The 22805-nt window shown below is 42.1% G+C and overlaps 1 pseudogene; it reads right to left on the reverse strand.

Moving 5' to 3' along the window:
- Positions 1-5896: 5896 nt before the first annotated feature.
- LOC119543026 lies at positions 5897-11493 on the reverse strand (annotated as a pseudogene).
- Between the last annotated feature and the right edge of the window lie 11312 nt (positions 11494-22805).

The raw sequence follows: 22805 nt of genomic DNA on the forward strand, positions 1-22805 counted from the left end.
ATAGGTGTCTTCCAGGTAGCTGGTGAATGTAAATGAGAAAGCTTGACAACATGTATCACGTGTCTTAAAAATGTCAACCTGTTGGCCAAGTAATTCTACTTCTGTGTTCATCCTAAAGACATTTTGAAATGGGAATGAAAATGCGTTTATTCACAGAGAGATGATCATTATAGTATTTATCATATTGAAAATATAGCAATGATTAAATGACGGTGGAATACCATGCAACTAGTAAAAAAGTGTTTAGAGTTTTTTCTTTTTCCTTTTTTTAGAGAAGTTGTATGTTTACAGAAAGATCATGCAGAAAATATAGAGTTCTCATATACTTGTCCCCATTTTTAATATTTTGCATTAGTGTGGTAACCTTGTTACAATTAATGAGAAACTTTTATTGTAATTGTACTGTTAACAATAGTCCATGGTTTACATTAGGGTTCCCCATGTTGTATAGTCCTATGGTTGTTTTTTTCTCTTTTAAAAAAATTTTTGTTCTAGCAACATATATACCACCTAAAATTTCCCCTTTAAACCAAATTCAGATATGTAATTCAGTGATGTTAATTACGTTCATAAGGTTGTGTTGCCATCACCATTATACATTACACAGGCTTTTGAAACACGTGGGGAAATGCTTATGATATAATATTATGTGAGCAAAATTGCATAAGTAGGATCTGAACTGCATACAGAGGCTACAAATGACAAAACAAAAGTGGCCACTGAGCACTAGGATTACGAAGGATTTTCAGAGACTTAAATTTTTTTTTCTGAATTTCCAACAATGAGCACATATTACCTAATTTCAGCACCTGTGAAGAGTAAGCACCAGATTTCATTTTGTTTTTCCTTCAGCCACACACGATGTAAGGCCACAATGGCCAAGGCTGGAATAATTTGAGCAACAAAAGAAATAAAATAGAACTGCGTTATAACCCAAAGTATAAAATAAACAACCATGAATCCATATGGATATTAATAAATGATTGAATAAATAAGTGGAAAGATTAGACAAATCTCCCATACAGCAGGGGTCCAACTAACTTATGAAGAGACTGCCCTCAAGAAGGTGGAGTATAACTCCACAAACCATAATTAAAACCCACAACTATAGAATGTTTTTGGTGAAAATGTGGTTAATGAAAAATAAATTCATTGGGAATACAGAATAAAGTTGTGTGTTTTTAAAAAATTCCTCTTTCTGAAGGGAGTTAAAATATGGTAAAAACAAAAAAAACAAAACTACAGTCGAGGTATTGAGAATTCAAAGGACTTTTGTATTATCAAGTCTATTATTATTAAATCTAAAAGTATATCTGGGTCCATGGCAGACTTTGATGATGGAGGAAGTAATTTGAGGAAGGTTATAGAAATCTTAAGAAACTTAATTAGGCCAATGGTTTATAAACTAGGAAAAAGTGCATAACTTCAAGGATGTGAATTCCTGCCTGGCAGGTGATGTGGGAAATAAAAAATTGAGATTCTGTTTCTTTCCTCTGTTCCCTTTAATTAAAAATTCTCTTTCTTTTCTTATGCAGACTTTCAGAGGTTGCTTAGAAACAAAGAGTAAAGATGTCAACCCTCAGGGTTTCCGGCCTGCCTTGGAGGAGGATACCGAAAGTCAAAACATCCAAGAAGGCAGAATATTTTTACGTAAACAGTGTTGAAGACAAGCAGGAAAATGATAATTTCCTTTCCTTCTGTTGAGGCAGAACTTATTTCCTGTTACCCCCTCCACAGTGTTCTGCAACTCTGAAGAGCTGACTTAGAACGTTACAAGATGTGGTTATTGCTGTTGAGGTTGTTATTTTCTAAAAATATTTTTTTCAAGACAAAATTTTCAAATGTGCGTTTATTCCAAGGGAATAAGGTACATTTTATTCTAAATTCTTATTGTAAGACCTGAGTGTGCTTTGGGGGAGAGGTGGAGTGGGGGGAAACAAACACACTTTTAACATGAAATTTGTATTCAAGGTGTAAAGGAGGGAAAATTGTAATTTTTGTATAACCAAGCCCTTCCCTGGACTGCAGATATCCATAGCTTAACCGTGTGGTGACTGACACGTGGAAGCTGGAACTACCTCCAAATATTCCCTAAGTCAGAGCTAGGACTGTAGTAGTGGCTGCAAGATTCTCTCTGATCTCACCCCCCATCCCCCCGCCCCGCATCACTCTCCCTAAAGTCCCCCAGCCTCTGGATTGTTTCTGGACCAGGAAATCTCATGGCACCAGGCCTCTGCCGGACGCACCGCCCTCTACGCATCTGCACGGCTCACTGCTCATCTCCAGGTCTTCACTCCCATGTCCCTGTGGATGGACCCTTCCCTGAACACCTGTTTAAAGCATCTCTCTCTCTCACACACACAGACGTCAGCATTCCCTATCCTCCTTTCCCACCTTATTTTTCTTCATAATATCTACTGCATTTAACATACTGTCAGGGATTGAATCAGACCCTCCTCCCCTGGACCTTTGGGTGTGAATCCACTGTAAACAGGACCTTTGAGGATGTTATTATGAGTTAAGACGTGGCCCAAACTGAGTGAGGGGGACCTTAATACAATATGGCAGAAATCCTTACAGGCAAAGGAAATTGAACATGGGAGAGAAAGCCGCAGGGAGAAGCCGGAAGCTGGAAGTCAGTGGAAGCCGGAAGAGAAAGGAGAGGACGTCGCTATGTGATGGAAAAGCCAAGGGACCCCAAGAACCTTGCCAGCCAGCCAGAATGCTACCGACCCCGAGAGGAGCAAGCGTTCTAGCCTCTGAAACCGTGAGCCAGTAAATTCCTGTTGTTAAGCCAACCCCTTGAATGGTATTTGTCTTAGCAGCCTGGAAACTAAGACACATACTGTGTTTTTTTAAACCTATTTATCATGTTAGTGTCTGCCCCCTCCCACTAGGATGTCAGCCCCACGTGGGCAGGAATTTTGTCAGTTTTCATCATGCAATGCTACACCCAGCGCCTGGAGCAGCATCTGACACATCAGAGTTGCCAAATAGGTGTTGGGGAGTGTTCCGGTTTGCTGATGCTGCCATTAAGCAAAATACCAGAAGTGGACTGGCTTTTTAAAGGGGGTTTATTTGGTTACAAAGTTACAGTCTTAAGGCCATGAAGTGTCCAAGGTAAGGCATGAACAATAGGGTACCTTCACTGGAGAAAGGCCATTGGCATCCAGAAAACCTCTGTTAGCTGGGAAGGCACATGGCTGGCATCTGCTGATCCCAGGTTGCATTTCAAGATGGCGTTCTCCAAAATGTCAGCATCAGCTTCCAACGGCCGCCTTCAAAATGTCTCTCTAAGCTGCTCTGAGTTCCTTCTGTTTGTCAGCCTTTAAAAGGCTCCAGTGATTTAATTAAGACCCACTCTGAATGGGTGGGGTAACACCTCCATGGGAATTATCCATTCAAAGGTCTTGCCCACAGTTGATTGTGTCACATCTCTATGGAAACACTCAATCAATAGTTTCCAACCTAATCAACACTAATACTTCTGCCCCCACAAGATTGCATCAAAGAACATGGCACTTTGGAGGACATAATACATCCAAACTGGCACAGGGAGTGTGTAGGTGTGACCACAGTTAGCTTCCAGAAAACGAAGAAATACTATGGAGCTGTCTAATTTAATTACATACTTTGAGCTGACAACCAAAATGACAGGATGTAGAAAACAGAGTATTTTATGTACGCGTAGTACATGATCAGCAGCAGATCTCACTTCAGGCTCTCTCAAAAGTAGGCAGGATGGGATGCTACCTGCAGTGGGTTGAATGGTGGCCCTGCCCCCCAGAAGATGAGCCCACGCCCTAAGCCCCAGAATCTGTGAGGGGGACTTTATTTGGAAGAAGGGTGTTTGCAGCTGTAATTAAGCTCAGGATCCTGAGAGGAGATCACCCCGGATTAAGGATCTTTAAAAGGGAGATTTGATGTCTGGAAATGGAGAGAGGGGAGGGTAGCTCGTTATTGGGATTATAAGTAATAGTGCTGTATTGCAGGTGAATTTGGTTGAAAGGGGTTGTTTCGAGTCAAATGTGTCACCAATTAACACTACAAATATAAATAAGTTCTTGCATGGACTAGTACAAATGTATGACACTTGTACAGAGAGTTAATAATAGAGCGGTATATGGGGGAAATTACCTATTGCAAGCTACAGACTATAGTTAACAGCAATATCTTAATATTCTTTCATCAACAGGAATAGGTGTACCACACCAATACTAGGAGTCAATAATGGGGGGGGCAGATAAGGGATATGGGATGTTCTGGGATTTTTTTTTTATGCCTGTTATTTTTCTTTTTGGAGCAATGACAATGGTCTAAAATTGAGTGTGATGATTGCACAACTAGGTGATGATACTGTGAGACATTGTATATTTTGGATGGAATATATGGTAGGTGAATATATCTCAACAAAATCTGCAGTTAAAATAAAAAAAAAATTCTTTCATGAAAAAAAAAGGGAGATTTGAGACTCTGAGACTCCCAGAGAAGGCCCTGTGAAGATGGAGGCAGATGGGAGTGATGTGTCTACCAGCCAACGAACACCAAGGATTGCCAGGCACTACCAGGTGCTGGGAGAGAGGCATGGAACGGACTCTCCTTCAGGGCCACCAGAAGGAACCGACCCTGCTGACGCTTTGATTTCAGACTTCTGGTCTCCAGAACTGTGAGAGAATAAATTTCTGTTGTTTTCTGCCACCCATTTGGGGTAATTTGTTATAGCAGCCATAGGAAACTAACACACCACTCATAGTTGTATCTAAATGGTCCCTGAGTTTATTAGTATAATCTGACTTCACTCTTCTACTTATGTCTACAGGACAGCAGAAGAATCTCCTACTAGTTACGTATTGCCTGGTTGTCTACTGTGCTGTATGAAAAAAAAAAATAGGGCAAGCAATATGGAGAAGCCAGAATCCCAGATTCCAGAGCTTTGAGACCTTGATATCCTTCCTGAGTCATCTCCTCATTTTATAGACATGATAACAGAAGCTAAGGAAATGACTCACCTGCTGCAGTAATAATATTCGCTGACATTTATTGAGCACTGGGTCTTACGTATATTTTGCCTATTAATTGGCTCATTCCTCATGACAACCATATGAAGGAGACAGTAATAGTATTTTTTTATTAACTTTATAAAAATTTTTTTTTTAAAACATTTCCAGATACAATAAAACAAAAGAACAGGAAAAACAAATATTCTGGTATAATTTCATTGCTTCCAATATGCTCCTACCATACCACAAAAAAATTAACAAACCATAGTCATTCCTAAACATTCCCATATCATTAAGATTACCCTCAATATCTTATCTGTTCTTATTAGATTATTGTTCCCCCTTCACTAAGTTCACCAAGGCACTAGTTCAAGATCACCCAGAAAATAAGGGCTGGCCCATGAACCCAGCAGGTTTGCTCCAGGGTCTGGGGCTTAGCATTTATGCTACACAGAAGAAAAGCTCCCTTTGTGGCCTATTAAAATCGATGTCACTTTACAGTCATATTGGCTTTCTAGTGGGATATCTGTGCAAAAGATATGTTGTGTTGGGATGGTTAATGGAGGATGGTAAATCATCCTGGCCTTCATCAAATGCAAACCAGCCGGATCAGGCCGAAATCCTGCTACTAATCTGACAAACTGAAATTCAGACCCTCCCTGTTCCTTCTGCCTCTTGAGGTTTTCATGCTGTTGAAAATGAAAACTCATTTCAATGGAGCTGGGAGGAGAATAGAGAAAATCAGTATAAAAGGCTGTGGTATCTTTGGCACTGAAGGCACCTGGAAATGCACAGTGATTTCCTTCTAGCCTCTGAAATAAAGACAAGTAAACTCACCCCGCTCACTGCCCATTCCCTGTGAAGAGTGAGGAGTATTCCAGAGACGGGCAGAGCCTCTAAGTGTTGCTGTGTGGGCTCTGCTGGTCGGCTCCATGAGGTTGGTCGGGGTTCACGCTCAGAGCAGGCACCACCAGCCCGTTCTTGTCCTGGGCAGGTGGAAGCTCAGGCACATGATCAAGGACCTTATCTCCACCATTCTGGCTTGGTGTGCCTATGGGTACAAGTGAAGATTGGAAGATCACGGGAGAAAAGGTGGACATGGCCTTGAGATCATCGTAAAATGCAATGCTATAAGCTAATATTATCAGAAAGCTTGTTTCTCCATTGGCAAGGATGCGACTTCGAAGAATACTGTCCTCTCTTGCCCCGGTTCTTTGTGATGTCCCCATGGCCTGTTCCGGCCCTGTCCCTGCTCTGGTCTTCACCCTACTCCTCTGATCTGTCTCACCTGACACCTCTGCTTTGCCCATTTAGCTCTTTCCGAAGGACGCTGACATGCATTCGCACCTGGCTCGGTCTCCATGCAGGGCTCCAGGGCACTGGCCACCCCAGCCGGCTCTGCCCCCCAGGATTCCACAGTGAAACCAGCCATGTGCCAGCCGGCTCCCGAGTGGGCCTGTTCACACGGAGCCTGACAATTTTACAGCTCTCTGAGCCCACCTCGCCTAGGCAGCCAGCACCCCATAAAAAGGAGGGATCTTGGGCATCTCTCCTTGCCCCAGTCTCTTCAGGGACCATTTTCCCAGAACCACCACACACCTGCCTCCCGTCATGTTCCTGGTAAATGGCCTTGCCTCGATTCCAGCCTGTGGCCTTACTTCACTACGTGGCTGAATGCTTCCAGAACAGTGTCCAGCACATTGCAAGCATTTAACAAATGCTTTTTCTAAAAATCATTACTTTGTATGCATTTGCATTTCAGATCCTGTAAGAAGTAAAAAGTGGAGCTACCAACCGATAATACAATAGTTCTGGCATTGACATTTACTCATGCTATTATCTTTACCAGAGATCTTTATTTCTTCCTGTGGCTTCAATCTCTGGTCTAGTGTCCTTTCCATTCAACCTGAAGAACTCCCTTTATCATTTCTTGTAGGGCAGGTCTAGTCCTGATGAACTAACTCCTTAGCTCTTGTTTTTCTGGGACTTTCTTAATCTCTCCCTCATTTTTTTTTAAATTTTTAAATTTGAAGTAATTTCAAACTTGCAGGACAGTTGCAAAGACAATACAAACCCCATACAGAGAGCTCCAACATACCACTCCCCAGATACTCAGATCCACCAATTTTAACATTTTGCCACTTTTGTTGTCTGTCTGTCTGTCTATCTATCTATCTATCTTCATCATCATCTATCATCATCTATTAATCTAATCATCTATTTTCTGAACTTTTGAGCAGTTGCACACATCACACTTCTTGAATACATAATACTTCCATGTACATTTCCTATGAACAAGGATATTGACTTATGTAATCACCTTAAGTGCAGTTATCAAGTTCAAGAACTTTAACATTGATGTAAAGCTTACATTCTATATTCCAATTTTTGAGTCCTTTCTCCTCCACTCTTAGATCCTATCCAGGATCACGTATTGCATGGAATTGTCATTATCACTTTGGTTTCTATTCCCTTCTTTTTTAAATTGTGGAAGCATATTTATATATATTTATATTTATATATACAGCCCCTTCCAACCCCTCCCAAGCACACCATTCAGTGGAATTAATCACATTTACAATGTTGCAGTGCCCTCACCACCATCCATTATTAGAACTTTCCCTTCACCCCCAAATAGAAACCCTATACTCATTCTACATTAACTGCCCATTGCCCCTGCTCCCCACTCCTGGTAACCTGTACTCTACTTTCTGTTTCTGAGTTTGCACATTCTCTAATATTTGCTTTGTGGTTATCATGAGCTTAAATTTAATATCCTAAATCTATAACAATCTCATTTGCTTCGATACCAACTTAACTTCAATAGTATATACAAATTATGTTCCTATACTCCTCCATTGCCCACCTTTATGTAGTTCTTGTCACCAATTACAAGTTTATACATTATGAGTCCAAAACCACTGATTTATCATTACATTCTGTGCTTTTGCTTTTCAGATCCTGCAGGAAGTAAAAAGTGGAGTTACAAACCAAAATACAAAAGTACCGCTATTTATATTACCCATGTCATTATCTTTACAGATCTTTATTTGTTCATGTGGTTTTAGGTGATTTCTGGTGTCCTTTTGCATTCCTTTTAGGGCTGATCTGTTGGTGAAGAAGTCCCTCAGCTTTTGTTTATCTGGGAAAGTCCTCATCACTCCCTCATTTCTGAAAGGCAGTTCTGCCAATATAGCACTCTTGTTTGGCAATTTTTGCTTTCAGCACCTTAAATATATCTTCCTGGTGTCTTCTTGCCTGTCCTACTGTCTTCTTTCTGATGAGAACTCAGCACTTAATCTTATTAAGTCTCCCTTGCATGTGACATGTTGCTTTTCTTTTATGAATTTCAGAATTCTTTCTTTATCTTTGGTACTTACCAGTTTGATTATAATATGCCACAGCATAGATCTATTTGGGTTTATCCTGTTTGGAATTTGTTGAGTATCTTGGATGGTATATTCATGTCTTTCATTAAATTTCCATTATTTCTTGGATTATTCCCTCTGCCCCTTTCTCTCTTTCTTCTTCTGGAATTCCCACAATGCGTATATTGGTATGCCTGATGGTGTCCCACAGCTTCCTCAGGTTCTGTTCAGTTTTCCTCATTCTTTCTTCTTTCTGCTTCTCAGACTGGATGATTTCAATTGCACTATCTTCAAGTTCACTCACTCCTTCTTCTGCTAGCTCCAATCTGTTACTGAACCCCTCTAGGAATTTTAAATTTCTGTTGCTGTGGTCTTTAGCTCTGTTTGGTTCCTTTTCATAATTTCCATCTCTCTACTGATATTCTCTTTATGTTCACCTATCATTTTCCTAATTTCCTCCAGCTCTTTGTCCATGTTTTTCTTTAAAAGTCTTTTTCTGGAATGTCCTAGGTGTGATCCTCCTCACTGATGATTTCTAACTTTTTAATCTTCTCCTTTGCCTGGGCCATTACTTTCTGTTTCTTTATATTTGTAATCTTTTGTTGAAATCTGGATATTTTGATATTTTAATGTGTTATCACTGGAATTTAGACTCTGAGGCATTTGTACCTTAAGCTCAGATCCCGCTAGTATTATAACAGAACTTTCCTTGAATGTTTTGATCATTCACTTTTCCCAGTCTTTGCAGATTGACCTGTCCAAGTGCTCTCCTTCAGTGCTTATCCATACAATGAGTATAGAGAATAGCTCTAGCCCAAAGCATAGGGCCCCCCTGGTCTTTTCTGCTCATGCATCTTGTCTTGGGCATATGCATTTGAGCCTAGGACTTCTCCCGTATGTGGATACTATTGTCCCCTCTTTCCTGGGAAACACTTTCCTCATGGTCCTGGGCATTGTACTATCGGTCCTACAGCCAGCAATCCCTTGCCCCAGGCAGCATGACTTGATTGCTCTCCCACAGAGATCTGTAGGAGAGCTCAGTGAGCTGCCTTCTACAGCAAGGCAAGTTCTGGGACAGCAAGTCCCTCAGACCACCACCAGACAGAATGAACCAGATATACATGCTCCCAGTAGGTGAACAAGGATTATTCTGCTCCCTCTGAAACCAGGGCCAGGGATTTGCACTGGGAGTATGGGCCGGCTCCATGCTAAGCTGGTAAGGGGTGGGGAAGGGGCCAGCTGAGGTGCCTTTACATCCTGCCTCTTTTAAGTAGCCTTTTTCTTGATTCAGCATTTGTCCTAAAACTGCAGCCCTTTAAGTGTCTGGGAACTTTGCAAAAGAAGCTCCTGCCAGTTCTCGTTGGTTATTCAAGGCTTCTGTTGTGGGAAGGTGCTCTGAAGCTTCTCAGCCCGCTGTCTTGATCCTCTCCCTCATTTTTGAAAGACAGTTTTGCCAGATATGGAATTCTTTTACTCAATAAATGGTGTTTTTTTTTTGAATTTGATAAAAAAGTTTAACTTCATTTCTTAAAGTTGGCAGTGAATTTCAGATTTATATAACAGTTTGCATCCATTACCTTTTTGAAAATACAAACATCAATATGGCTAAATGTCAACTCATTCTACTCTAGTATTAATAACAAACTAATATTTGTAATATGTAGTATTCTTGAACAGATATAAAAACTTCTCTTGGGATTCTCTTGTTTTTAAAATAAAAGGTTTTAAAAAATATCATTGTGCCAAAAGCATTCTGTAAAGATATGAAAGTTGGAGGGGAAAAGCTTCAGTCCAGCTCATATTTAGTTCTTCAAATCCTTAAGGATCAAACTTACAATTGCTACTATACCATTATGCAACTAATCATTTTTCTATGTCCTAAGTCATTTGCACGTTTGTAAAACTGTGATTCTCATTGTAGTTGTAAGATTTGATTAGCTTTAACACGCAACATATTAACAAATTATTACGGATATGAGCTTTTTCAATTTGCTCAAGATTATGAATTATAAATGGAAGGAAGCAGCATTTCTAGCTGACAAATGGATCCACAGGTAATGCAATGTCTCTTAAACTAAACAAAGCTTGTGACAATTAAACCAATAAACTGTAGCAAAGAGAAAACTATTGACAAAGTACAACTAGGGAATGTTCATCTCAGTATAAGCAGGAATCTATACTTTAAATAAAAGGATGAGTATTTGAAGTAGCACAAATGGGAACCAAGTACCAAGAAAACAGACGGGTGAGAATATTTTTTTAGAACTCACTTTGTAACTAGAGTGGGATGAAAAGGGGAAATATAGGATAGCCTCATTCATAGCTTTATATCCTGTACCAACATAACAACTTCTGACCAAGAGTGTATAAAAGTGAAAAATAAAATCATCGTCATGGAAAATGACAGCCAGTAACTCTGAATGCTGACATAGAAAGGACATTAAGAAGAATAAACATTCTGTGCATTCAGACTTTGGTAGATAGCTGGATCTCCCAAAACACAAGCAAGAACTGAAATCCAAATAAAATTATAAAGAAATAAAACAATTTTTGACACTTATAAGGAAACTTGGTTGTCTAGGAGAAATCCATGTAATAATTTATACAAGCTATCATAACAACTGGATAGTGCAAAAAGTCATAGGTAAAGGAAATAATTTGAGTAACTAGGCAGATGTGGTATTTGGTAAACCTAATGCCTAAAACAAAATCCCTGAAATAGGATATAAGGGAAATGTTTACCAAAAGCAAAAGACTGACAAAATGTTAATAAAACTCAAAAATATTCCATAAAATTTTGACAGATGTTTTTTCTTTTCACTCCTAGCATGAGGTTATTTAATGATGATTTCCCAAGTATAGTGAAGAACAGCAGACAGCTAACATCTAGGGGCTGGTTCGTTTGATGTAACTTGTACTGAAAAGAGCAGTTCTTTGAAGAAAGAGCAGTCATATTTTTAATTAGATTTCAGAAGGTCTGTTGAATTACATACATTAAAACACTGCTTCACTTTATTTTCCATCCCATGCTTTCTCCAGTGGGTCTTTCTTGGCTGTTTATCTTCTTCCTCTGTTATTTCTGTTTTACCGCCTTCAGTTGTCTTACTTTTGCTTCCTTGCATTTCGTTTTGCTGTACCAAACGCTATGTGAAGAAGCTGCGAGCCATCTGCAGAAGTGTGGGATGAAGCAGGCGGTTTCCTTCCTGCAGAACCCACCTGTGCCCACAGGGTCCGGGGCCACCAGAGACGCAGAGGCTCGGGGTCACGCTCACTGTCCCCGGAGTGTGGGGCGCCCCACCTGACAGTGAGGTCGCCGCCCCAATCCATGCTTTGCAAATAAATAAATCATATTACTTTTTATAGTTTTTATCTTCCCTAGTAGACTGAAATTGTACTATTCATTTTGTATTCCCTGCACCCAGAACAATTTCTGCGTGTCAGTGCGGATGTAAGTTTGGCTGCATTTAAGAGACCACAGATAACAGGGACTGGCACAAGACAGAAGTTTCTTCTCACATGACAGTCTGGCGGGCGGTGATCTGAGCTGGTGGGGTGGCCCTGTTCCACCACAGTAGAGAAGGAGCCTGCAGGCCCAGGCTCCTTCTATCTTGTTACTTGCCATCATCCTCCTGGTCCAGGGTGGCCTGTTGCCATGCCCATATGCCAAGCGACAGGATGGTGAGAGGGAGAAAGACATTCCCCCTGCCTCTAAGGATAAGAAGAAAGATTGCAACCACCGTGTCTGCTCACATCCTCATGTGGCTTGGTCACACAGCCACACTGCACTGCAAGGGAGGGTGGGAAGCACAGATGCTATTCCATGCATCCAGCGGAAAATTGTTATTCTGGAGGAAGAAAACGCTTACTAAGAGACAACTAGTTTTTGCCATATCATGTCCCATAACAGATGCTCAATAAATATTTGCTGAATTAACGTAATTTTATCAATGAAGAATATATGAATTTAATAATTGTAATGCTCCAGGAGCAATGCATAACTTCAATTTAAGAAGCAATCTGATATCTTAATACAACTGCATTAAAAAGAAAGCAGCCCAAAGTAATTTGGACAGAGAATGAGGATATATTTGCAGGGAACTCTGGGGAACTGGGGAAGAATGCAGAAATGTTGGACTTCCCCACCTGGGTTGTTATTGGTGTTCTCACAAAGGTTGAGGACTGACAGTTTGGTAGGATGAGCTCTTGATCTTGGGGCGTGCCCTTGTGAAGCTTGTTGCTGCAAAGCAGAGGCTAAGCCTACTTATAATTGTGTCCCTAGAGAACCTCTTTGTTGCTCAGATGTGGCCTCTCTCTCTCTAAGGCCACACAGCAGGTGAACTCACTGCCCTCCCCACTACATGGGACTTGACTCCCAGGGGTATAAATCTCCCTGGCAATGTGGGACATGGCTCCTGGGGATGAGCCTGGACCTGGCATCATGGGATTGAGAAAATCTTGACCAAAAGGGGAAATGAAACAAAACAAAGTTTCAGTGGCTGATCGATTTCAAATGGAGTCAAGAGGTCACTCTGGAGGGCATTTTTATGCACTATATAGATATCCCTTTTTAGTTTTTAGTGTATTGGAATAGCTAGAAGGAAATACTTTGAAACTGTCAAACTGCAGTAGCCTTGATTCTTGAAGACGATTGCATAACTATGTAGCTTACATGGTGTGACTATATGATTGTGAAAACCTTGTGGCTCACACTCCCTTTATCCAGTATGGACAGGTGAGTAGAAAAATGGGGACAAAAACTAATGAAAAATAGGGTAGGAATGGGGGGGGGATGGAATGTTTTGGGTGTTCTTTTTAACTTTTATTTTTATTTTTATTTTGGAGTAAGAAAAATGTTCAAAAGTTGATTCTGGTGATGAATGCACAACTATATGACCGCACTGTGAACAGCTGATTGTATACTGTGGATGACTGTAGGGTATGTAAATGTATCTCAGTAAAACCATATATAAAAAAGAAAGCAACCTGAAACATGTGAGTGCCATTTTATTAATGTGAATCAGAATATTTGCCATAAACAAAGTCAAAGACTTTCACTGGAAAGAACAGAGAATATTGTTAGATTTTGTAACCTTAGAAAAAACTCTAAAAAGGCCTAAGTAGAGAGGAAATTCAAATGAGCTACCCTATTCTTTGGGCAGCTGAAATATATATTAGGGTGTTGATGAAAATTCCAAATCCACATCAAATAAAAGGACCAAAATATAGGAAATCTTAAGCATATTTCATATACCAAAAACACTTAAAATCACAACATTTGATGTGTAAGAAGTTCAGCTGATCTTTTCTTTCAGATTTTTTTGGGAAACCTCTGTCTGCAGCCCCACGGCAACTGCTGGTCCCAGCTCTCATTATTTTAGCACCATCACCTTCCCCACCAGGGTCTCTCTTCCCTCTGGTTTAGTCTACACTCTGTCTCCAGAGGATTTTTTCCCGATTCCACACCTGGTTTAAAACATCTGCTGATTCCCCGGCCAATTCCTAACCCTGTAGCTCAGCATTCTAAGTTTTCCATAGCAGTTGCTAGTCAATACATCCAAATTACCCCTCACCACAGAAAGCTTGCTGATAGTTTCCATATTCATTTTTTATTTTATTAGCAGATCATTCATTCATACGGTTCAAAAATGAAAACAGCATATAGTGATCTAGTAAAAAGTCTCCTTTCTACCCTGCCCCATCCACTCCTTTCCCATCATCTCCCCACCCCCAGCCACTCTGAAAAGCTTCTTGTTTATACTTCAGGGTTTTTGATGCAAATAAAAGCAAATACTTAGAAAGACCTGTTCTAGTGGCTCAAGAGTGATGTCATTGACATGGCGACATAAACAGCTACTGAAAACTTCTCTCCAGAGATTTAATGAAAAAAAAAGGACAATTCTGAACAGTCTGGAACTCTGGAGGAGGATATAGACTGGGGAAAGACACTGCAAATGCTGAATTGAAGAAAGAGAAAAAATATCTTCTGTCCCAGACGAGCCGGTCCTCTCCCCTCCCCTTCACTCGATCTCAGAGGCACAGAACCAGCAGACGGGACCCTTTCCACTCACAGCAGTGAGACATACCCCCACCATTGGAACAGGGGAGGACATTTCAAGGTTCAGATTAGCGAGAGACAGAGAGACCGAGAAAAATCGGACAGAGACTGTTTCCAGCCCTGGGTCTGAAAGCCCCTCCCCACCCTTGAGGGAAGCAGCAGCTAGCTGCCATTTCCTTGCCTTGGAGGCAGCTGGAGTGCTGGGTCGACTGCGGGAGTACTTCGCCACAGGTGGAGCACCACATGGAGCCAGATTTTGGCCAGCAAAGTGAGGGCATAGGGATCCCGCAGTTTCAGCCCTGATGGGTCAGACAGAGCATGTGCTAAGAGGCAAAGCAGCCTCTGAGGACCATTAAGTTACCCAACAGCGCCGTCTGCTGGACAGTCCGGAAAGTGCAAAGGGAAGAAAATAGCTTTTTTAGGAGCACAGGAGCTGGTCTACATGCCCTGTACTGAAACCCGGCCCTGTTTTGGCTGAGAAATAGGGAAGAGCCAACTCTTAAAGCAGGGCTCTAAAACAAACCCATGTCTTGCTAGCCAGTGAAAAACAGAGCACCACTGGAAGAATGTAGATTTGTATTATCACACACGATGAACTTGCTGGGGGTGCCCAGTGCTTACCTCCCATCCCTGTGGCAGGCCATGGGGCATGCCTGATTTGGGGGGGAAGACGGGGAGCAGAGCCAATCTGACAACTGGCCAAGGAGAGAAAAAAAGAAAAGATAAGACATAAAAAACAGCCAACAAGAAAATCTTAGGCAAAAGAGAGAAAACAACCTCCAGAATAAACCAATCAAGAAAATCAGATGCCTAGACAGTAAAAAATCACAAGCCACATCAGGAAATGGGAAGATATGGCCCAAAGTAGAAACCAACACCTCAAGGGAGATTCAGGAGTTGAAACAACTAATTATAGATGTTCAAATAAATCTTCTAAATCAAATCAGTGAGTTGGAAGAAAATGTGACAAAAGAGATGAAGGATATAAAAAAGACACTGGGTGATCATAAGGAAGAAATTCGTAAGCTTGAAAAAACAAATGGCAGAACTTACGGGAATGAAAGGCACAATAGAAGAGATGAAAACACAGTGGAGACTTACAACAGCAGACTTCGAGAGACAGAAGAAAGGAATAGTGAGTTGGAGGACAGGACACCTGAAATCCTGCACACAGAAGAACAGATAGGGAAAACAACGGAAAAATATGAGCAGGGTCTCAGGGAACTGAATGGCAACATGAAGTGCACAAATAAATGTTATAGGTGTTCCAGAAGGAGAAGAGGAGGAAAAAGAGGCAGAAAAATACGACGAAATAATCAATGAAAATTTCCCAACTCTTATGCAAGACCTAAAATTACAGGTCCAAGAAGCACAGCATACCCCACACAGAAATGATCCAAATAGACTTACTCCAAGACACTCACTAATCAGATATTCAAAAGTTGAAAACAAAGAGAGAATCCTGAAAGCAGCAAGAAAAAAGCGATCCATCACATACAAGGGAAGCTTGATAAGATTAACTGCGGACCTCTCAGAAGAAACCATGAAGGCGAGAAGGCCTGAAAGAGAAATACTGCCAACCAAAAATCCTATATCCAGCAAAACTATCCTTTAAAAATGAGGGAGACTTTAAAATATTTACAGATAAACAGTAGGAGACAATCTTAGGTCACTTTAAACATAGTCTCAATTCAGAAACGACTATGTCCAGTCCTAGATATTAATTAATTCTTCAAGCTCCACTCCAAGGCTAGCTAAGGCCCGGGGTTGGTGGCTCCCTGCCTGTAGGAAGGGGGCAGGTTGGGGGTTTCTGCTTTCTCTGATGACTTCCCTGGTGCCCTGTGGATTTGGTTCTCACCAGTGGAAAGGAGGGGGGGGGGGTGTAAGGGGATGGGACAGGCCTGACTTAGCTAGGAGGCTCTGTGCTGTCAGGGACTTGTAAATGTTACTGCTGTTCTTTTCAAGAGTATTTCTGTGGTTTCTTGGGGGATTTCCACCCTGGAGACTTCTCTGATGCACATCTCCTAATTCAGGCAAATGCCATTTGATTCAGGGAGTTCATGCAACTTCTCTGTCAGCCCCTAGAAACCCAGCATTCCTTCCTCTGTCTCTCTAGGCAGCTCTAGATGATCTGATGTCAGCCACCCCCAGCCCCTCCACTTCCCCTTGGCTCACATCTGATTCAGAGGACCCTGGAGGAAATCAGGCTGACCAGAAGGCGCCACAGCCATGGCTTATGCCACCAAACCAATTGGTCAGCTCATCTCTTTTCCCCTGGATTTCCTAGGTGATGTCACACATTGGTCTACAGCGTCCCCAACTGCAAGAACACACCCTTTCAAGCTCTCCAAGTGGCTTAATTGAGAATCCCGTTCACTGGGCTTCTCCTGGGTCACAGAGGATCCAGGAGATGAAACTTTACAGTAAGACAAAGGCTCTCTCCAAAGAAGTCTCCTTGCCCCAGTCCTTCTTTCTTCACGACTCCCTGTATTTCCTAATTCTGGCTGAGGAGCTGAGGGTGCAGCTCAGCATCACTGCCTTTGCAATTCCAGCATGTGGGATCTTTCTCACACTCTCTTTGCATGGGGTTATGTATGTATCATGATTGGCACCTCACAGGTTTCCTTCTAATATTCTCTTCCCACCTGCCAGCACACCCACCACAAATATCACAAGAGTGGTCATTTACAAACACTGTCTCTGTGTTCTAAAGTAAGTGGGTCTAGAAAACTGGAGCCCCCCCACATTTTTGCTTAGTGTTTAAAAAATAAACTTTATTTTTAGAATAGTTGTCCATTTACAGAAAAATTGCAGTGATCGTGCAGAGTTCTCATAAACCCCACATCCAGTTCCCCCTGCTTTTAACATCTTACACTGGAATGTACATTTTTTGACAATGTATGAAATGGTACTGGTACATTGTTACCCAAAGATTTCCTTACTTATTAGTTAATGTTTTTTTTTGTTCCAGGATCCCATCCAGATCACAGCACTTAGTCATTATGTCTAAAGGCTGGATGGAGTAAGGGGTGAGCGGCTGGAGGGAGGGCTGGAGGCGCCCTGGAGCCCGAGAGCTGCATGAAGGAGGGTAAAAAGGTCTGCGCCACGGCACGCGGGACAGAGAGCTGGGAGACGAGACGTCTCCAATGGCTTTGCGTGAAACCTCTCTCTCCGCCCTGAGCGCGTGCCCGATGCCCGGGGCTGCCAGGCGCTCCCGCCGCAGTGCGGCCGCGCGTTCTCCAGCCGCGTTCACCGCCCCCCACCTCGGCCGGCAGGGGGCGCAGCGCGGTGGGGACTCGCAGCAGCCTCTCGGCGGAGGAGCCGGCCCAGCCTGGGCCTCAGAAGTACCCCGGCAACAGCGGGCCAGGGCGGGGGTCGGGCGGCCACCAGGGTGCAGCGTCCAGGGCCAGCCAGGGCTGACGATGCCAGCAGGCCTTAACCGCTCGGACAGCCGCCCGGGTACCCGGCCCGGAAGACCCGCTTTAGCCAGCGGGAAGAGGCGGGACTTCCGATAAAGCGGCCAAAGGAAACTCGCGTAGCCCAGGGGCAGCGCCGCCGGCCGCAGCTCGCGCGCCTCACTTGTCAGTGCGCACGCGCACGCGCACCCCGACCTGCCGGCCTCGGTCCCCAAACTGCCTGCGCTTGCGTACAAGCGCCTACCCGCTCCTTGCAGGGTCCCAGACGCGCTTGTGAAGACTAAAGACGCAGCGGCCTATCCGGGGACATTATTGGAAAAAAATGTGGGTGAATTCCTCTATAACTTGGGTTTGGGGAATAACTTTCTAATGACTCAAAATCATGATGCAAGGAAAAAGGATTGATTACATTAAAAAAGAAAAACCATTGCATAGCAGTTAAATAAAGCAGAAGAAAGACCCCCTCCCCCCCAATAAATTAAAGACAAGTGACAAACTGGGAGAAAATACTTGCAACATAAATCAGAGATAAAGAGTTAATATCCTAAATATATAATTCTTAAAAATGGAAAGAACCCAAGACTAAAAATCCAACTTAAATATAGGCAAAAGACGTGGATTGACAATCTTAAAAAAAAAAGATATTAAATTGGCTTTTAAGAGATTTTTAATTACTTTAATAATGGAAAAAAATGTAGATTACTCAGTGTCTTCGTTTGCTAGGGCTACTTTAACAAACTAGCACAATCGGGGTGTCATAACAGAAGTGTATTTTCTCACAGTCCTAGGGCTGAAGTCCTAAATCAAGGTGTTCTGGAGCCATGCTCGCTCTGCAGGCTCTCAGGGGAAATCCTTCCTGGCCTCTTCCAGCTTTTGGTGGTTTGCCACTGCAACACTTCAATCTCCGCTTTTGTCAACACGTGGTCATCTTTCTTTCTCTCTCTTTTTTTGGTTAATATTCATAATGACCCTATTTTCAAATAAGGTTGCACTCTGAGATGCTGGGGATCAAGACTTCAACATGTCTTTTTTGGGGGGCACAACTCAGCCCCCAACACTTTGATATACCACTTCTAACATTAAATTTGCAAAAAGTCAAAAACAATAGAACAGGTTTTGGGGAAAACAGGTTCTGTCATACATTCCCGGTGGGCATGCAAAAAGGGCACAACCTCTATGAAGGGGAATTCAAGAGTATCTTAAAAAATTACTTAGGTTTTTACCGTTCGACCCAACAATTCCACATCTACGAATTTACCCTGAAGAAACACCTACAACAATTTGAAAGTATCTCTGGGGAAGGTTGTTCATTGCATCCTTGTTTGCAATGGCAACATTTTGGAAACAATGCTAAGGCCAATTGTGAGAACCCAGGGCCCAGGAAGTTCCCTAAGACTGTGAAACTCAAGCTTGTGGCTGCCTGCATGACCTAGGGCAGTTCACAGAAATGCAACCAGCCTCCCTCAGAGGGAGCTCTTGGATAGTCAATTCTCCCTCCTGGGATGTATTAACTAAGTCTTGCCAAGGGCCACTGGTTCCTGGAACAGAATTGTTACTCCCTTTTTAGCGTGTAACTAATCTAAATGTCACAAGGCCCATTTACCTCACACCTGCTGGAATGTCTTTGTTTTGGGCCCCTATAACTGGCCCTACTAATTCCCACTTAACTGCGGGATGCTTCTTCGGATTCTCTGAATGGCCGCCATCAGAGCTGTTTGGGTTCTCATATACGTAAGTTCCCCCAATAAAATTCCCAGTCTGTACCTGGCATTTTCTTCAGTCTTCCAGCTGGGAATGGCCCCTTGGGCTGAGACACAAATACGTAGGCAATTGGTTGAATAAACTCTGGTACATCCATACAATGGTGTACTATGCACTTGCAAGAGCTCCATGAATTGATATAGAGTGATTTCTAGACTGTATTAATAAATGAAAAAAAAGCCAAATTAAAAAGAATACATATATTACATACTGTTCCAACCCAGCTCAGCCCCAAGACCGAAGAACACCCCAGGCATGGAGTTACACATGAGTTTAATTAGGACTTAGGAAGAGGAGATGGTTCCATAGCGGCAGCCGGCCAGGAACAATGGAGGTTAGCACTCTGCAAAGGGAGGTGGGGAGGGATGTGTGTGTGTGTGTGTGTGTGTGTGTGTGTGTGTGTACCAGGGGGTGGTTTATAAGGGTCAGGACAAAGACATTCCATAGGGTGTGAGAACAGAGTTTTGGCAGGGTCATGTGACACAGGGGTGTGGAGATTTGCTATCAACAGTGATCAGGGGAGGAGCATTTTAATGCTTTGCTTATTTGTACATTCTTTCCCCCTTGGGAAGGTCTGATGACCTTTAACAACTGTCCAGGACAAGTAGGCGGCTCTGTGCGATAACTCACTTTCACTATGGAGGGGAGGGGCCTGGGCCCTCGGTCCCCACACATTCATCATCCTATTTTTTGAGTAAAAAAGGGGGAAATAGTAAAGTATACCAGTAACTGCTTATTTTCACAAAAACAAACTCCAGAAGAAAAAACTAGAAACTAGTAAAATGGTTTCTTACAGTGGGTGGGTGGGAATGGGTGAAAGTGGTAGGGGAGGAAATGACACTTCACCAAGCCTATGTTTTTTGTAGTTTTGACTTTTAGAAACATGTTTCTGGATGAAGGGAAAGAAATCTAAAATGGAATAGAAACAGAGATAAGGGAACAAAGGAATTAAACTGTACAGAAATTAGCTTTAGGGAAAAAAAAGTAAATCCAAATAATTATAAAACATGGTTCTTTGACTATTTACCTTCTGTGTATAAATGAGCAAACAAAACTACAAAGAAAATTTGAACTTCATTTAGTGGGTGGTGATATGGTGTACCATTCTGCAACTATTTTCTGTGTATTAATGGATGAAGCAAATTAGCAAAGCCATTGCGACTGGTGGGAGCCAGGATTCTCACTGTGGGACGAGGGAGATTAAGATGTAGAGTGAGAAGAGGCAAGGAAGAGCCCTGCGGATTACAATTAGAGTTTGGGTTTCAGTTTGGTTCTGGAATTAATTTCCTAGATCTGTCTGCTGAATGAGCTTTGAAGCTGAGCCACCTCAATGGCCACGAGCATCCTCAGTGCTCGTATCATGGTTTCTAAATACCTTTTTCCATTAAAAGGAGCCAGAGCTCCTTGGAAAAATGGCTCATTCAGGGAGGGGCAGGGAAAGTGCAGGGTGAGCCGGGAACAGCCTGCTATGCCAGAAAGCAAGGAGGTGCTTCAGGATTGATGGAGAGGTGTCAGAAGAACACAGGGGCCAGCTTAACAGGGCTTCTAGTGGCCAGACTTGGAACAATTTGAGTGTCAGAATGAGTGATGATGGTAAAGAACTGTCAAATTGAATGAAAAGGAATCCACGAGTCCATATTGATTCTAAAGAGCAAAGAAACTTCCAAACAAATAAACAGGGTAGAAGGGACAACTCTTCTTTACAGTAGCCAACTAATAAATGCTGAAGGAACAACTGGGCTAGAAGAGCTGCCATTCTGCAACGATGACATTTGATTCAGGAATCCTAATGGATGCTAAAGCGCTGGGTGAAAGCTTGTTGGGTAACAAGACATTACTAAGCCTCAAAATATTCCACAGATGATTATGAACCACAGAGGTGAAAAAAGGAGGCTTCAGTAAGTGGAGAAATCTGGTGGATGCCACCTTATTCCAGTTATCAAAGTTAACAAAGTTAACATCACCAACGAGAGATAAATTCTTCATGTGCCTCTTGAGAAGGACAGGGGGTCTCTTATAAGTATGTCTGCCAAAAATACAGTATCTGACCAGGAGGAAACATCAGACCAATTCAAACTGAGGGACAATCTACAAAATAATGGGCCTGACTCTTAAAAAATGTCATGGTCATAAAAGACAAAGTCTATGGAACTGTTCCAGATTAATGGCAAATCAACAGACATGACAACTAGCTTGAGATGTGTGATCCTGGATTGGGAAAAATAATATTGCTATAAAGGATATTTCTGGGACACTTGGCAAAATGTGACTAATGAATTGTGTAGTAGATATTAGCATTGCATCAATGTGAAATTTTCAGAATTTGATCACTGCAATGTGTTTATGTAAGAGAATGTCCTTGTTCTTAGGAAATACGCCCTGAAATACTTAGGGGTGAAGAGTCACGATCTCTGCAACTTAACCTCAGATGGTGCCAGAAAAAAGAAGAGTCTGTGTTGTATCTTGTCCCACTGACTGGATAGACTGTAACTTGTTTAGTACATTCTCTATTGTTGAACACTTAAAATTTTTCAATTTAAAAAATCACTATGGAAAACAATATTACTATTAATATCACTACAAATATAATTTCTTTCTTCTTTTGTTACCGGACAAATTTATACTGGACAAATGCCCAGAATGATGAATATCAAATCAGAGTATAAAGGTTTTTATGACCTTCAAGAAGAGAGTTCTAATTCACCAGGCCATCAGTGGCTGATTTAAATTGAAGCTTGGTGCAACTTGGAAGGTGAGAGCATAGAGTTACAAATAGCAGTAGATTCTGAAAGCAGCTGCCCAAGCTTTTGTGCAAAGGACTCTCATGTTACTGCGAAAACACTCCAAGCTCACATCAGACTTTCAAGGTTCTTAAAAGTTCTGGACCCATGTTCCTGATCCAGGCCACTAAGACTTAAATGCAGACATTGAACACTAAGGGATTTGTCATTAGTTGGCCCTCCGCTTTTACAGCAGTTTCCTAACAACCACAATGCAAAGCTTTGTGTTTGAGGACTTCATGATTCTCCAAGGCATATGTGAAATCAGTACATGTGCAAAATCTAAAAGAAGTGTTTGGCCTAAAACATATTGAATTGAAAGCAAATAAAAGCCATTGGTAATAGGAGCATAATTTGGTAACTACTTCGGAAAAATGTTTGGCAATGTCTTGTAAGGCTGAACACTTGCTTGGCCTGTGCCCGAC

The sequence above is a fragment of the Choloepus didactylus genome, chromosome 1, assembly GCF_015220235.1.
Source record: "Choloepus didactylus isolate mChoDid1 chromosome 1, mChoDid1.pri, whole genome shotgun sequence".
Classification (NCBI taxonomy): Eukaryota; Metazoa; Chordata; class Mammalia; order Pilosa; family Megalonychidae; genus Choloepus; species Choloepus didactylus.